The sequence below is a fragment of the Pyxicephalus adspersus genome, chromosome 6, assembly GCF_032062135.1.
Source record: "Pyxicephalus adspersus chromosome 6, UCB_Pads_2.0, whole genome shotgun sequence".
Classification (NCBI taxonomy): Eukaryota; Metazoa; Chordata; class Amphibia; order Anura; family Pyxicephalidae; genus Pyxicephalus; species Pyxicephalus adspersus.
This window is the reverse complement of record NC_092863.1, coordinates 48,704,736-48,723,326: the sequence shown is the minus strand read 5'-3', so window position 1 is coordinate 48,723,326 and position 18,591 is coordinate 48,704,736. Positions and strand designations below refer to the sequence as shown.

General features: G+C 37.8%; 1 non-coding gene across 1 annotated transcript; it reads right to left on the bottom strand.

Annotated features, from left to right (window-relative positions):
* Nucleotides 1-15,544: 15,544 nt before the first annotated feature.
* Nucleotides 15,545-15,651, bottom strand: LOC140334432 (U6 spliceosomal RNA). Its single transcript, XR_011921550.1, has one exon. It is a non-coding gene; the product is annotated as a U6 spliceosomal RNA (small nuclear RNA).
* Nucleotides 15,652-18,591: the final 2,940 nt, after the last annotated feature.

The window sequence follows — 18,591 nt, the reverse complement described above, 5'->3', positions numbered from 1 at the left end:
TGCTGTGTATGTCCATTGGAAATGAAAACATTACCACATACCGTATTTTTCGGCGTATAAGACGCTCCGGCCTATAAGACGCACCCAATTTTAAACGAGAAAAATCTAGAAAAAAAAGATTCTGAACAAAATACCAAAAAATCACTCTGTGTCAATGTATCACCTTCTAATCACTCTGTGTCAATGTATCCCCTTCTAATCACTCTGTGTTAATGTATCCCCTTCTAATCACTCTGTGTCAATGTATCCCCTTCTAATCACTCTGTGTCAATGTATCCCCTTCTAATCACTCTGTGTCAATGTATCCCCTTCTGATCACCCTGTGCCAAAAAATCATACTCACCCGATACCGCGATCCCGCGATGCTGTGGGCTTCTTCTTCTCCTCGCTCTCCTCCTGGCTGCAGCGCGTGTCTCCTCCTCCTCTGAGCGAGGAGAAGCCGGCACACTTGCCCTCGCGATCCCGTAAGCAGGCTGATCCAGCCTGCTTATGGAATCGCGGGGGCACGGGTGTCGGCTTCTCCTCGCTCTCCTCCTGGCTGCAGCGCGTGTCTCCTCCTCCTCTGAGAGAGGAGAAGCCGACACACATGCCCCCGCGATCCCATAAGCAGGCTGGATCAGCCTGCTTACGGGATCGCGCGGGCACGGGTGTCGGCTTCTCCTCGCTCAGAGGAGGAGGAGACACGCGCTGCAGCCGGGAGGAGAGCGAGGAGAAGAAGCACGCAGCATCGCGGTATCGGGTGAGTATGATTTTTTTTATTTTTAACACGTATTCGGTGTATAAGACTCACCCACTTTCCCCCCCCCCAGTTTTGGGGAAGAAAAAGTGCGTCTTATACGCCGAAAAATACGGTAATATTGTGGTGCACTGCAATCATGGAGTTTACTCATACAGTAGCAGTTTCCTAAATATCATACACTCTCTCTCTTGCCTTCTCTGCTTGCCTATTATCTGCACATACAACATTTTCATGTATACACACTCACCATCTGGAAATTTTCACAGACTAAAGCTCTCCTTTCCAACACACAACGCATATTTTTTTTCTAACCTTTGGAAACCTGCAGTAAACCAGTGCAGTGTGATAGGGAAATTATCTGCTCTTTCCTTGGCAAAACTCTAGAACCCTTAATCCTCAGAAATCCAGACTTCCGCCAAACTCCAATGGAGTTATTTACCACACCAGCCACTCTGATCCCATACTCTGGATTAGAGTCTTTCATAAAGAGTTTTGGATGCATAGACACAATACCAATGCAGAGCCATTGACATAGACCAAACATCAGAATCATTTATTTAAACAAAGTTTTTCCTAGGAATCTAGAGCTTTGAAGAAAAGGCTTATCATTGATGATTATTGTCCAAAAAACCAGCAGGGTAGCTGACCAAGCGATAGGTTTCATTATATTTATAGAGTAGTATATCAGCAACACAACAAAGCATCATAAACTAAATGTTTTGGGCTTTGAGTTTGATAGAGAAAAGGGGTGAAAAGATTTTTTTTAACAGGGGTCATTTTAGGACCAACATATGCCATGGCAGCCTTTACTAGATGATTTAAATGGGTCATTTCTTTTTGAACTTTTATCCTAGGGTGTGGGAGCACCACAAAAAATGCATTTTTATCTTTTATTTGTCATTGGTCTTTGTTCCATGAGAAAGGCAAATGGCCATGAATATATCCATCAGTTTGATTTTAAATATGTTTTTGGTCTATAAGGCAATGTGGCCATAAACCGATTATTTTCTTTTTTTAAGCAGATAAGATCATGTGAAAAAAGCAAGTATACTCCATACATTTTTTTTTAACAGGAAAAACAAGACCTCCATGCAAGGAGTTTTTACAGATAAAGAAGAATAAACACACACTCAAAATCTGGCTTTTTTCATTTATTCAACAAAACATGACAATAAACAACTTGTTCCTTGGTGGCTAATTTTCTAGGTCCATTTATTTCAGTGTTTCAGTAAATATTGGATTCCCTGCTTTTTAAATAGACCCATTTGTGTACTTCATTATCATGTTGAACAATCCATTTCTATGTTATGTTTGGGACAGGTGAGATTAGATTCATTTTTGAGTAATGTAAAACTCTCTACTCTTTACGTGGTCTACGTTCTGAGACAGCTTAAATGAAGAATGGTCATGTTTGACTATGGTGCAAGTTAAAAGCCATTGGTATTTGGCAAAAATATACTATAAATATTCACTTCAGATACTCAGTCTTTTACACAGGGCACTGATCTGTAAATTATATTTACTCTCCATGTAAAAGTATTTATTTTCCATGAGTCTCTAGTGTAAGTTACAGATTGCAAGGTCTGCTCAAAAGATGGCATAGTAGCGCAGAACATCAGAGTTTTGTCCTTGATAGCCCTTGCAGAGGAAGCTTGTAAGATATAAGCATTTTTCCATTTTATTAAAACCACATGGGCTCCACTTTATTCATTTATTCATTAAGACATCCCACTTTTTACTTCAAATATATGTCTTCTCTCCCGCACTGAATTACGGGGACCGTATTTCACATCTGCCTGTAGGCAATTATACAAATGCCAAAGACTCCATCTCTATTGGGAAGGCAGAATGGGTTTGGGTCATAATTTTAAACTCCCCTTTCATGCAAAGTGTTCTTAGTAAATCATTACTCATTCATTCAGGCCATAATTTCTGCTTCTCTGGCACTCCAGTAGACAGAAGCTTCTTTTAAAAGACAAGAAAGCAATAGCAGAAAATTTTCAGTACAGCCAGCGGATCTTTGCAGTAGGTTTCCATCCATGTGGCTCACATTAAAATACTTTTCATTCCAAGTGTTTAAGGAACCACATCTCTAAAAGTGTAAGCAGGCATGCCATTCTTATAAAAACCCCTTCACTACCAAAGCAGGCTGCAGAAATGCATAGGTTATTCCTGATATAATGTCAGTAAAAATAAAGATTTAGAGCCGATTATGCTCATATTGTTCATTCAAACCTACAGGCAGCACATGTGCATGGGTATTGTGTGCCACAGCCAACTGATAGTACACGTTACACCGACCCACATCATTTTTTATTGCAACTCCATGTCCTTATACAAAGTGAACATCATCTGAAAGGAACAAAAGTACAGCATAGTTATAGTTTTGAAATTTTTTTTATTATTGAGTTTTGTTTAATTGATAAATTATTATTTTTATATTGGGAAAACTGGTATACAGGGTTGTATTTATCAGAAGGCCCTCCTGGCCTTAGAACATCACAGTAAGTTGAGACAACACCAAGTCCATTTACATCTCATGAAAACTTCTTAATTGCGATTCCTTCTTTTAGCCACTTCTAGCCATTTCTGGTAAATTCATCTAGAATCTGTGGGAGTATGTAAATACATGAGTAACACAAAGGCAAGAGTCGACGGGTACTTCATAGTTCAGGATATATAAAACCACATGTCTTAGTTATTTAGTGGTATTAGCAGCAAAAACCCTAAATATAAAACAGACTGCCCCCAATAGGACATGGGACTGTAGGCCAAAATACACCCGCTAAAGCATTATTAAACATTTGTACATATTTAATAAATAAAGAAACCGGTGAAGACATCTGGAAAAGATTTGGCCAGAGTCATTTAGTAGGATTTAAAGCAAAATGAAATGTAAAATTAAATAAATGTACAAAGCCTTTATTGAACCAACCAAATTGACTAAATTGAAAACCTCCCCCCCCCCCCCCCAAAGGTCTTTGCCACATAAAAAAGGGAGGGATAAACAGGATTTCAACTTGACTGATAGGGTAAACTGCTCAGATAGTGATTGATACATATGGGGAGTGACAAATATTACTGGGTACCTGCTGCTTTCTCCAAAAGGTAGGAGCCAATGTTGATTACCAATCTCTAATGAAGACATTAATTAGGTCTCTCATCTTTCAGAATCTTTCTCAGTAACCAAAGCAAAAAGAGGTAAACTTCATCTCTGCCCTGTGTCAGCAGTCAGCCAACACTGTAAAAGAAAGAGGAAGAGCTGACACAGATTTCACACACTAAACTTACCTAAAACAGGCAGAGGGACTGACCATTTCGTTACCAAAAGTGGCTGTGAACAGCTACAATCCCATGAGGAATTAACACATTTCAACAGTAGATTTTAACACATATTACATTACATAGGTGTAAGAGCTTGTTCAAAAGGGAAACAGCTCATATTTTAGTATGATGATATATTATTATTATTACTATTATTAATATTATTATTATGAATGTATTAATTTTATTATTATTATCATTATTATTATTATTATTAATAATAATAATAATAATATTATTATTGTTCTTAATAAACAAGATTTTTTATAGCACCAACATTGTTTCTTCCCAGAAGAACTTACAATCCAAGGAGGGGGAAGAACCACACACTAGAATGGGGGATATGGAATGGTGGGAAGTAGTGAGGGTTTAACTGACGAGTACAGGTAGGCAAGTTTGAAAAGATGGGTTTTTTAGGTACTCTTTTAAATGTGCAGAAAGTAGGAGCAATTTGAATAGGATGTGGAAGACCATTCCAGAGAGTCAGGGGTGCCCTGAAAAATCCATGTGATGAGGTTATGAGTGAGGAAGTCATTACTAGGTTATTGGAGGAGTGAAGAGAATGATTAGGGGAGTATTTTTCTATCAGGGCAGAAAGGTAGGTGGGACATAAAAACTTCAGGTTATATTCTGATATTCTGTAGGAGTTTGTAATTTAGATCCTTCAAATAATTCATGAAAATGCAAATACAGGTCAATGCAACTGTTTATGCATTCTGAATGTTCTCAAAGACGTAATAAACTGATGTCAAGCTGATACAATTAACATAAGCCCAAAGCCCATTGACACAGTCACTCAGTCTCTTGGATAAAAATCAACCTATTAGTTATTATATAGATTTAAAATGTAGAACAGGCAGGTCAACAAAATGATAGTGTGAGCAGTAGTCCCTTGAACCTAAGTTTAAAGTGTATCTGTATAAATGTAACTATTAGTAGACCAACACCAGACCAATGACTATGAATTTAGTAATAGTCATTTGCTATTTATTAGCAAATGTTTTCGGTTCTGGATCAGATCCATTCCAGGTTTGCTATGTCATTCAGCTTCACTGATGAAAGTGTATCCTCTCCAGTCTTGGAGAGCTTTAATTAATCAGGCCCTATGGGTGAAGCTTTAAAGACTTCTTTACAGCCCCACACAGGTCTGCTTTCAAATTTACCTATGCATTCTGAAGCATGGATAAAGGGGCAAAGGAACAGGGTAGGTGTTCTTTATTTAACCTCCCTGGCGGTATTCCCGAGTGTGGCTCTGGGTTAATTTTCAGTACCATAAGCAGTAACCCCAAGCCACACTTGGGGTGGAATTGTAGGGAGTTTTATAGCTTAACTGATCCCCACGTGCCCGTGGCATCCTCCAGCCTCCAGTCCTCTATCTGCTTCCCCTGGCGATGCCCGCCAACATCTGTGTAGCCTGGCGATGCCCTCCCGGCATCTGCGTCTCTGCGTGTGAACGTTGGGGACTCGAGGCCAGGGAACACAGATGGCGGCCAGGCATGGGAGGCACGAGCGTGTGGTTGGGAGGCGGGACCAGGTGGGAAATTTAAAATAATAGGTATTTTTAAATGTACCACTTTGACATTTAAAAATACTTAGTATTCATACGCCAGGGAGGTTAACCAATGTAGTCAGGAGGGGGGCAATGAGGTCCTAATAAAAAACATGCCTGGCATAAAATATAAAAAAGTTTGACCTTATAGGGAAAATCTGGAAAATATGAACATGAAACTAATGGCTCACCTGCTAGATAGAATTTAAATTACAATTTATTAACAGTAGTCCATCTTTTTCAGATTAAAATGATACTTGACCCAAATAAAAAATATATTGTAAACCATTAGCCATTCCCTTAGGAGCTATGAAATTCTGTATTATCAGATGGATAGGTATCAGTGGGTGTACATAACACAACTTGTAGAATATTTATAAGACTCAGTGACTTAAAAGAGAATAAAAGTCAGTAACCTCTCCTTGGATGATATTAGTGATTTTATTTCATCAAAGCTGCACGGGGCTCTGTTTTTGTCTCTATTAAAGGACATGTCTTATTCAGAACTAGAAGATTAAACACATTTTCTAAAAGCTTTCACGCTCCCCAGTACAAATGAAAAATTAAAACAGCTCAATTAGTCACTCTGAGCGCAATATGATTTTTCTGGAATCTTTTAATGTTTCCAGTTGGTGTCTGTGTGTTTTGTTAATTATATATGCTTTTAAGGTTATCCTTATGTTTAGGAGACATACAAATTAGAGAAAGAGAAAGGGCCTTGGTATAAACATTACCATAAAGGAATATGTAGAAGACTATATTTCTAAGGAAAATATACATGAATATTTATCATCTCAAAAACATTTTGCATACATTAATATATATAATGATTAAATGAAACAAGCTAAAAAGCGGCCTTATTTGAAAATGTAATCCTGAGCAGAAACAAAACATCATCGGTACTTTTCAGTAAAATATTTATATGAAAAAGTTTTGTCCTTTACAAACACTGTACAGAAAAATAACTCATGATTTACAAGAAATCCAGTGAGCTCTTCTAACTTTGGTGGTAGTGAAATCCTAAGAAGTGATATTAACTTTACCTTAGTTCTCCATTCTGGATTACAGAACATATTCTCCTCTCTACATGTTCATAAAATTTATTGGTAATGTATACACTAATGCACATTTGCAGTGTACCCTATTGTGTCTTACAAATATACCTTGTGGAGTGCTATTAAGTCAATGAAGAGGGTTGTTGGGTGGACATGGCATGGATCATCATGAAAATCCCTCTGCTTTGTATATCAATGGGCTGTAAATCACAGGTCGAATTGTAACCTTATAGGGAAACAAAGCGTGAGCATAAAGATATTTAATCCCTCTTATGGATGGGCCAATAGGGGAAAATTAAAGTATTGAAGAAGAGATAATTGGGCAAGGTAGACAGCACTGCTGGGGATTTTAGTGCCGCACAAGCACTGAGATGTCAGATAAAGGAAGTTACAAGTTTTCTGGATTTTAGCAGGTCAATAGATATTTTTGTTGCAATTGTAAAAGAACAAACCATAGGAAACTCCTATGTGTTGGGCAATATAAATGTGTTGCTGAAATGTACTGAATAGTTTTTTTGTTTTTTGTTTTTACCAAACATACACTTTAATTTGCAGGATGGAAGCAAAGCATGGATAAAATAAGATTGTGTTAATAGCACACCATTCATTTTTGAAAATGGGATTAAAGCTACAGATTGAATTGGTTTTTAGGGACAGTACTTCCTCTGTTTGCTTTCTTTAATTCTAATCCAATAATTCTAATTATCTATACTGCATCAGTTGTGTGTATTCTACAAGTGTATTGAGATAGCTGGGACATGGGAAAATTTTGCTGCAAAACCACAAGCAGGTACACAGCATCTCATGAAATAAATAACAACCCCCATGCACACAAATGTTACATACAATTTAATATGTGTATGAGCAAGAAAGGGGCATGGCGTAATTCCACTGGTGCACTAAATGAAAATCAGACAATAATTTTGAGTAAGGGCTACCCATCCCAGATATGGCCTAGTAGTGCTTTTACTTTTCCACTCCAATATTTCGATACAGCCAGACAGCAAAAAATTGATTAGTCTCCATTGAGTAGGTCCTGCAATTTACCAGCTGGATTATTCAGGTAAGTGCACACATTTGACCAAACTGTATGCACAGTTAAAAAAAGATACATTACAAGAGGTCTACAGCATAATTTTTGTTGTTATTGCTGTATTGTAAACCCAATAAAGCAAATCTGAACTCAAGAACAAAAATGTAATATATTGCAGCCTCCCAATAGGGATGAGGTTCAAGTTTTCCACTACTGTTGGCTTGCAGTAAATCCCCAGGATTTGCAAAGTTCAGAATTCACAAAAAGTTTACAGGCTTGCCCCAGAAACAAGGAACTCTGTACAGTAAAGTGCATTCCTGTTGTCCCATGTGTGGGGTCACAAAAGATACCTTTATTTTGTTCTGGTGCATGTCCCCCATGGATTTGCACAGCTTCCTACCCCCCATCCCCCTTATTTTCAAAAAGCTTGCTTGTTAGCTCTATAAATTACTTGAAAATTTAGAACCACCCATACAATCTTCTATTGGGTTCACTGCAATGTTCAGGAGTCAAATCCAGGCTGATCCTTCAAGAACTGAGATGAGATTTCGGCAGGGGTGTAAGTATAGTCATTGCACACAAGGTAGCCTCTATGAAACCCAGCACTGTCTGCCAACACATTTATTTTTGCAGGTGGCAGTGGGGTTTAGCAAATACGCTTGAATAAAGTAAACATGGGGAATCTCTATATGACCCAGCTTGTAATTTTCCTTTCTTTTTATATCTGGCAGCTTTAGGTTAAAAAGTACAAAATAAAATGTGCTTAAGTTGATAACGACCCAGCAGAAGCATTTGTGGCACCAAAGGGTATTTTTACTAAGCATACTTGATTGCTTACTTATCTCTAATGAAGACATCAATTAGGTCTCTCATCTTTCATTATTATTTAAAGGAAATATCCCTGTCTATATAAACACAAGCAACAGCCTGTATAGCAGTGTTTCTTAACCAGGATTTTTCCAGAGGTTGCTAGGGTTCGGTAAGCAATGAGCAGTTTGTGATCATCAGGTCAGTTTAACTAATACCAATGATCTTTTTAGCAATCTGTAAGGGTGACATTCTTCCCAATGTAAGCAATGGAGGAGGCATTCTTCCCACTGACCACCACACTAATGTACTCTGAGCTGTGGATATAGTAAATATAGCAGGGGTTCTCGAGGACCTAAATGTTATTTTAATGGTTCTCCCATGGTAAGAAGGTTGAGAAAGACTGCTCTATAGTTTTGCAGTAAGAGCCCTTTTCCCCCAAGAAAGAAATGAGGACAACTGGTGGCAGTAAGTATTACTACAGGAGACAGCAATAGAGAGAAGAAGAGTATTGCAGCCAGAACTGTCTTTTTTTATTTAAACCTCCACTGGAGGACTTTTTTGATTTGCCTGGAATTTGGCTTTGGGATGAGATTTTGTGCCACCAATCACATTCTTTAACCATGCATTCTTCCTGAGTAAGATAAGTAGTTAAATGAAAGTAGAAGATCAAAAATATCATTGTTCCAGATTTTATTTTAAAACGATGAGCAGCTAGGTCTGCTTTCTACAGTTTCTGTTCGTCTTCTTTCTTACACAGTCTCTGTTCTTTTAACAATAGAACAAAAAAGAAGGATCCCATTTGCACTAGTCTCTGTTCAATTAGTTACTTGAACTAGCAAAGTCTGGGCCAGTGTCTTCCCTTAGCCCCCTCTACCTTGTAACATAATCATTGTATTTTACATCTCCAGAGAAAAAAAAATAAAAGGGCCTTTCTGAGGACACTATCTAACTCTGGGTCGTACATCACACAAAATACATTGTTATTCATGTCAAGAAGGATGATCAAGGTCTTCCTGTTTTATCAGCGATTAGGCTGGAGAGGGAAAAAGACTTGGCGGGGAGCCAGCAATGTTCTTTCTATTACCATACAAGTGAAGTAGCTAGAGCATTCGTTGATCTCTGAAGCCAATTGATGTGGGATTCTCGGTAAAATAATTTTCTAATATTTATTCATTGAGTTACTTTTGTGCCAGTGTTATTTATTATATTCAATGACATTACTATAATTTGTGTATTTATGTTTTAACTGGAAATAATTACTAACATGTAGCCAAAAGCCTATGTGCTTGTAATGCAGGATTTACATGGGTTGAATTAGTGGGACTGCAATCCTTTTGCCTATATTCCTGGACAACAATGATTGGAAGATTTTTCTTTAAAAAAACTAAGGAAAGGAAAGAGGTTTTTTTGGCAGCAAGTCAAAGGAAACAAACAAAGTATAGTTTACAGAGTAAGAGTACTCTATACTCTAGTACTCCATACAATAACATCCATGCAGTAACATCATAATAATAATGCAAATACAATGACAAAAGTCAACTATGTGTAGTTACACACATTTCATTGGAGGATGACCAGTTCTAAAAATGTTCGAACTATGTGTTTCGCAGATAGGCAGTTCTGCTTGTATAAGGGAGATTCATTCACGTAGGTTGAAAGTGTTATGCCCTGGCGACACGCACTGAGTGGTTTCAGAGATAAGTAGAAGATGGAGATGTTCCTGAGTGTTATTTCCCAAACCTGAGGTTATTACTGAGGTCACTTCCCACAAAAAAGAACTGAGAAATATTCCTTGGATTCACCTCACTCATACGGATACTTTTTGTGGGATGTGATCTTAGTATTATCCCCAGGTTCTGGAAATAACATTGTTCAGCTCCACGTGAGACCATCACAACAGGAGTAGCTACTGCTGAACTCTCTTTAAAAAAAGCAGTGTTTGTCAAAACAATGACTTCAAACTGCATTTAATGTGTCCTGTAAATACAAAAGCAACATAAACAGTAGAAATTTCAAAAAACCAAAAAAACAATGACTGTAGAAAGAAAATACATACCTTTCCCTCCTCAACCAGAGCAAGTATTCTTCCATGAAAATAAAAAAAATGCTGCATCATTTATTCTTATATGCATCTGTTTTTTTTTGTTTTTTTTTCTTTTCCATTTGTGCCCCTTGCAATGCATCACATATCAATGCATGCCAGTTAATCCTTCCAGTGAAGTTCATCTTAATCAGTTTTCAGCCACTGTTCCTAAATTCAGTGCAGTACATTGCTAATAGAAGATGTTGCAGGAAGGTGTGGCTATCAGCATTATCATTATCAGCACTTGGCCAGCAGTTAGCCCTACTCAGACCTATTTTCTGGATTGACAGCACTGCCTCTGTTGCTCAACATTTCAGGACCTTCAGCTTCTTCATAATGCAACAATGGCAATTAAAAGAATAGATGTAAGGGCTTCAAAATGGTATTTATGGCTCAAAAAAATTATGTCCTGAGCATACAAGGTACTGATGATCTTCTTTCTTAGAAGATGCAGATATAAAGACAACAGCAGTAATAGGGATTTATAGAAAATAGCAGAAAGCTTTACAGGATAAATACCAAGACAACGTAGAGCCATTTACGCGTTTATTTCAAGATCAAACCAGTGCAGCATCTTGAATAATCAAAGACTGGCAATCTAATATTAAAATAAGAAAAAAGCCAGTGCTCCTTACTAACAGCATAATTATGACAAAGGCACAGAGAACAACAAATCTAGTCTTTTGTATATGTTAGAATTGTACAGATAAGGTAGAAAACAGGTAAAAGAAGGCAAAACTAATCCCGCAGATCAGTAAAGGAAGTAAGGAAGAGGCTTGAAGCTTGAATAGTGGAGTTATAAAGCCAGCCAGCCGGGTTCATGCAATGACTGGTGACAGGAGTAGTCTGGCCTGAGGAGGAAACCCATTGATGGATCCCAGACATGCTATCAGCCGCAGGAGCACAGTGCTATTAGCAGTTAAACTAGGGAGATTTGCTTATTCCTGACACCAGGTTACTAGAGTGCTACTACAGTAAAATGTAAGTATTAAAAGTAAAAGTAAAAATTAATATAGTAGTTTACAAGTTGCTAAAGGATACACATTTTGTTCTACACCGTTAAAGTTTAACCTAAACCAACATTGAACAAATTGTCAAAGCAATCATGCTGATCAGTGTCAATTATAATAATTGTCTTTGAAAATTACCTTTTAAAATTTTAAAATTACATTGTGTAGATGTGCTTACTTGTAGGAGTGCGGCCATCCATCCATATGTCCTTCCATGCCTTCAAGTTTCCTGTTAACAGATTAAGGTCATATATTTATACCTTGTTATTTTCATTTACTTCCTACGAACTTTGTTTTTACTGTAATGCAGGGATGCTGGAAAATGTAGCCTGCCACCCACTGGATCCAGATGAGAGGAAATGAGATGTAGTGCAGTCTGCAAGCACATATGGCTACCTCTTTGATGTTATATACTGTTTGTATAAAAATATCTAATTGTTTTGTTTATTGTTGGCTTTAATTTTAAAAAAGCATTAGAGATGGGTGTAAATTTAGTTAGTTAGCTATATGCTCTTGAAAATTTGCCACTTGCAAACTCTTGCAGTAAGATAATTTGGCTTCTTGCAATGATAAAAAGCAAGAAGCCTCCTTGGCTGGTGACTGTTCGGGGGAATTCCAAATTTTACACTTCTGCAATGTGCATTAGCAACCATGTTGGAGCTGGCTTCTATTGACTAGTGACTGTTAGGGCAGTGCCCTACTGGACAACCACCATCTATAAAGCAGTTTGCAAGGTTAACAACCAGCTAGCAGTCAGCTTTTATCTCGGCATTGATATATGAAATGCTAGTGGCAATGGAGTGATACCTCTCTGGTTGTGCTGAGGTCAGATGTCATTGGAGAAAAGAACATAAAATATTTCTTGTATTACTTATTTTAAATATCTTGATTTTTGCAGTCTTACAAGCTTTTACTGAAATCTACAAATGTCAGCATCTAAGATTTATATTTCCAGTTTAATTTACCTCTACAGTATGTGATCTTATTTTTTCATCCTCTGTTATGCATTTCTGTGTTATAAATGACTGTGCTTGTGACGATAGCCCCCATCACAGGCTCCCAATAAATGATTCACCTCAAGTGCCCTACAATGGCTGCAAATATCTCTTGGTATAATAAAGTTTCTAACTGGAAAATAGTTCAATGCTACAGGACACTGGGGACTCTTAGATTGCTTGCTTCCTGTGACTCGGCAGTGAATAGATCAGGGATGCTTTATTCAATGATTGAACCATGATTTGATGTAAGTCATTAAAAGCATCCGCCTAATTCTCCTTATTGCGGGCTGCCGTTACTGCCGCTGTGAAGGCTGCCAGACAGAGTCGAGGAGAGCTGTGTAGTGAGGCTAGTGGATCAATTTCAAAATAAAAAGAAAAGGAAGGGCAGGCAGAGCAATTAGACATTCATTCTTCCTCTTATAGCACTGGCCTGCTACCTTATTTAACCCAGGACCATTGAGTTATATACATTAATATCATTATCAAACCAAAGGTATATGCATACTCGTTTGTTCACTTATAGTAACTAAATGGAAAATGATTTATTCATTTTTATCATTTTGGTCCTTTTGATAAATAAACTGATATAATCTGGATGAAGTTTGAAGCAGGCCTAGAACAGGTTTGTATGTTCTATAAATTATGGACAAGTTATGGACATAAGTTATAGAAGCTAAGCAAAGTCAAGTAGAACTTTTTCATTTTTTGCTTTGTAGTATTTTCTGATGGGCAGTATTTACCTAATACTTGATTTCATGAGATCTTAGTGTCTGACACTTTCTCCTGGGTTCTGATCTTTCTCAACTCTATCCAAAGAAAAAAATGAGTTGCTTAGATGGGATTAGATGGGAATAGGGATGCTCGGAAATGCATGTCACCAGTGTGGCTAGGTTAACAAATAGTTCAAGGAGACACACTATTGAAAACAGACTCCTTATCATGTTTGACTATAAATTACAACAAATCTGAACTACTACCCCTAGATCCCTGTTAGTCAGGACATTTCCAACTATTATGCATTTCAGAGTGTTAACCTCACATCTATCTTTATTACCTTTAAATTAAAAAGCCAGTGCAAACAACCTCTCTATTTTATTGAAATGAGCTTACTTATTAAATGGTATGGACCTCCAACTACTATATATTCTTGATATGTCATGTATACAAAAATTTTATAAATTAACAGAATATTTTTGGGAGTGTCCCAATCATAAAACAGTATCCTAGAATTAGGCTAGTCATCCTACAGCTGCCTAAAGCTGCCTGAGCTGCCTTTGCAATTTGTGAAGAATGCAATACAAGGGCCATTATCATTTTTATTATTATGAATATTATCATAGGATTGAAAGCACAACGTTTTAATGAGGTTTTGTTTTATCATGGAGAACAGGGAGTGGTGCAAAATCAAATCACCAGACAAGATCGCCTGAGACTAGCAGTCATGGGCAACAGAGACTTAGATCTTACAGTGCATACTGTACTACAGGAACGGCTAGGCATCCTCACATTCTGGTAAGTTTACTGATAATTAAAAGGTATATTTTCCAAGGTCTTCCTAAAGAGGAATTAAACCTTGTTATACTCACCTATCTCCACTAAGTCTTGGGCACAGTGGGCACAACTATATTCTTTCTTCGTTTATTCCTTGTTGTGATCCTTAGCCATCTTGATTGGCTGGGCAAGGTTGGCATAACTCCCTTGCAGGAACGTGGGAGTTCTTTCAGTCCTGACAACCTGCAATAGATTTTGGCACATAATGTGAGCAAGTGGGCAGGTAAGAATGCTTATTACAATAGGGACATTGTCTCTCCCCATAGCAATTGAGCATTAAAGTACTAGAAAAAAGACCAATCAAATCAAGCCCAATCTTCCCCAACTTGTCTTATTCCTCTTCCAGAGTCCCACTATTTGCAGCCTTCTTCAGAATATTCAGCATTTAACAATTCCAGCCCCTATTTCACTGTTTTTGACCGTAAGTAATATAAGGGTCAGACAATTAAACCACAACTCGAGATGAGGAAGCCACAGTTTGAGATGAGAAACACGGTCATACTGAATAGTTATTTAATATAATGCCACGCCAGATATTTATTACACAGATTAATCCTCAATGTTTTTTTTATTGAAATTTTCAAACATGAACAGAAAAGAAAACATGGCAATACAGACACGAGATCAATATATATATAACAGCACATGTAAGAAACATATGTGAACAAAAACAGTCCAAGTAAAACATATGTGAATGTCCAGGAGTAGCAATTGCTACTTTCAAATAACGTAGAATTTCGGATAAGTAGCAAATCCCATACATTATTGCTAGAAACAAACATAAATATAATAATCACAGTACACACAGAACCAAAACAAATTATAATAACAACAAAGAGAATAAAAAAATAAATAATAAATTAAAGAAAAATAGAGAGGGAGGGGAGGGGTTGAAGGAGCAACAATAGGGGAATATTCCAGGTACAATTATTCACAATTGCTCCCTAGACCTGTAGTTGTTAATAGTAAGTGTCCCGGGGTTCCCAGATCAATTCAAATTTGTCCACTTTGTTTTGAAGAAAAGCTGTAAGATATTCCATCAGGCGGACATCTTGAATGCAGGTATATAGATCCTCCATAGATGGTGGCACAGTTGATTTCCACCTGGCTGAAATCAGGGTGCAAGCCGTTACCAAAATATGGGTGGCAAGTTTGGGAAGACCCGTGAAGGGTAACCCCAGTGGTTAAGCGAATCTAGAAAAATCTGTTGTTGGGTCACATCCTTAAGCAGCTTATGGACACGGTCCCAATAACCCTGAATAGAAGGACACTACAAGAATATATGTTCCAGGGTACCCCTCTGGGTCCCGCATCGCCAGCAAATAGGGTTCACAGTGAGAAACAATCTATGCAATACATCTGGGGTATGGTACCGTTTAAATATTATTTTATATAGATTTTTTTATATTCACAAATTTGCATGTCATCCCTGCGCAGGGGCCATGCTGATCTTCTCTGTATCATTGTAAATTTAGTATATGTGCTGCCGAAGCGAGAACATAGCTAAATGTTTCTCATTCACTTAGCAAAATCAATGAACAACAAAATGTGCATACTTACATATAAATAAACCTAATAATGTATGAAGTTATGTGGATTAGCACATACAGAATTGTCACTACTATCATTTTAAAATAAAATGTGCCCATCATGTAGATTGCACCTGAACTTTCAACCATTATTTGACAAATGCTTTTGTCTTCAATTCAGCATTACCAGTAAAGAGTTCCAGCACCTCTGTTTGTTCAGAGCTCATTCAGGAAAAAGTCTGTTCACTGAAGTGGATTCTTGCCAAGACCTCATTCTCAAAGCCTCATTTTGTACCTTGACAGGATGCATCTAAGTGGGGCAGGAAATGAAGCCATCACTTTAGGGGAATGAGCTAAGGTCCAGAGGAACTCCACAAACTGTGTACATTATCTGTATGTACATTACATAAATAGAGATTGGAGCCTGGGCCTGCTGTATGTCCTTGCTTGTTCTTTGAGGCCTAAGAAGTACTGCCAAGGAACAGAGCTAAGAAACCTTATTTCCTACTATATTACCTCTGCTGTCTTAATGATCAAATCCAGAGAAAAGAAGTTGCAGGGCAGTCAATTGCTATTGAAATCATAATGTTAAGATAAGGGGCCTGATTTATTAAAGCTCTCGGAGGCTGGGGAGGATACACTTTTCACAGTGAAGCTCGGTGATCCAGCAAACCTGAAATAGATCTGGACCAGGATGGAAAACATTTGCTTACACATAGCAATGACTTTGAAGAAATCCATTCCAGGTTTGCTGGATCTCCCAGCCTTACTGTGAAAAGTGTATCCTCCCCAGTCTTGGGGAGCTTTAATAAATCAGGCAAATGAGAGGGATACCTGCCCCGTGCACAGATCATTCCTGAGTTATTTTGTTATAATTTTATTGAAGTATTTTAGATCTGAGGATTGGTGTCAGGTACCTGTTACTGTTTTGGAATAGGTGGCACTAAGAATGCTGTGACTGCTGAAGTCCTGGACACCTTTAATGCTGGGCCACCCCCCATCCCTTTTACTGCCTCATGTGTTAACAGAAAAATGCTGAGTGGAGAGGTGCCAATAACACAGAGCAGCACAGGGAAGCTTTCTCATGCTGTGTGCAGTGCACAGATGCCCCTTTACTTCTGTTTTTTTTTAACTGCAATCATTTATAAGTGAATGAGTGTTTTTTCAATTTTTTTTTTCAATTTTCTTTCAGTTATTAAAATAATTTCCTGAATCCTAATTTCCACTGGTCATTTTACCTAAATAAGTATTAAAAAAAAAATAAAAAAACATTGGGAAAAAAATCTTTACAGCTGCCATATGATGAAGGTAACTAAAACATTAGATCAAAATGAAAGTTAATGTTTCATTTAGAAAAACAGGCTCCAGGGAAAGAGAGTGTTAAAAAGTTTCTAGAAAGAAACCAGGTTCTTTGGGGCCATGGAGCCGGCCGAGGGAGTGAAAGGATGGGTTCCTTAGCCCAACCGAATCCTGACTGGGATATATGCACCTGTACTCAGATGCAAGGTGAGTAGAAAGTAATCAGCCATGGGGATCCAGGCTGAGAGTGAGCAGTCAGAGGCTGAGAGAGAGCCAGATGAATCCAGGCTGAGAGAGAGCCAGAGGGATCCAGGCTAAGAGAGTGCTGGAGGGTTCTAGGCTGAGCAGGAAGTGGTCTGTAAGCGAGCTTGTGGGGAATCAAGCTGGAGGAGGTTGCTGTTGATGCTGTCCTGTGCATGTGGACCTTTTTGTTTGTTTGCCGGGCTGGGGAATTGGACCTTTACAAGAGACCTAGTTTGGACTTACCCTTACCGTGGGGCTCATGCTGATAGACTGAGGACATTTCACACCAGTAGGCTGGAGTAAGCCTTTTATTTTTTAATATTGTTTTCTTTTGTGTCTGAAACAAAGCAGTTTTGTTTAGTTTTCCCCAAATAAAGTGGTGTTTTTGATGAAAGCCATACTGCTGCAGTCTAAGTTGATCCCCAAACTTCACAATTTATATATATATATATATATATACATATATATATATTCATTATATATTTATACGTGTGTGTGTGTGTGTGTGTGTGTGTGTGCACATAGTGTTAGTATTGGAAGAATTAGAGCTCATTAGTCTTTAATTTCCAGCAACCTCTTGATATGTGGTAATAACATTACAGTAAATGTCAAATAGAAAAGTCTTGAAGTTCTTCTCAAGGGAAATTAATTAAATAATTGATGTTCTAAAAATTAGGACAGTAGTACGTATGTCAGGCTCATAGGAATTTGAAGTCTCACTTTAAATCACTCTGTTTAAATAAAACCGGATGGATCCATGACAAGTCTAAAAAGAAAAAAGCTTTTACATAGTCAGTGCTGTGTTATACCTCTTATCTCCCTAATAAATATAGCTACATATGAAGCATGAAGAATATGGGGACTCCTGCATTTTCCATGGTAACCCAATGCACATATACTGTATGGAAAAAAAACCCCACCATACTGTTATAACACAAGGATATGGCTCTTTGGTACAATATCTATTTAGTCAGTTGGTGATTTTCACATCATTACATAGAGATGCAAACATAAAAGTTGTGTTTTGTAAAACTCATCCCTGGTATTGCTGCATTTATTGGTACCCCACTTTTTCATAGGAAGAAAAATATATCACAAAATATATATTGGTATGAAAATGTATAGTCATCAATCCAATATGGAAGAGGTTTTTACTACTTTAGAAAGGGAGAATACCATGGGTTCACAGCTAAACCTGGCAATATGGGGCTTACTAGGATGGAGCTCTATGTTTAATTTATATGTTGCGCATATTTATAGATCCACCAATTGAACACATTGGTTTGGCTTTGTGGTTTGCTTTGGGCTTCTCTGCTTCTATGTGTGTCTCTCTGGTCGCCTGCTGTGGATGAGATTTTGAGGATGGGA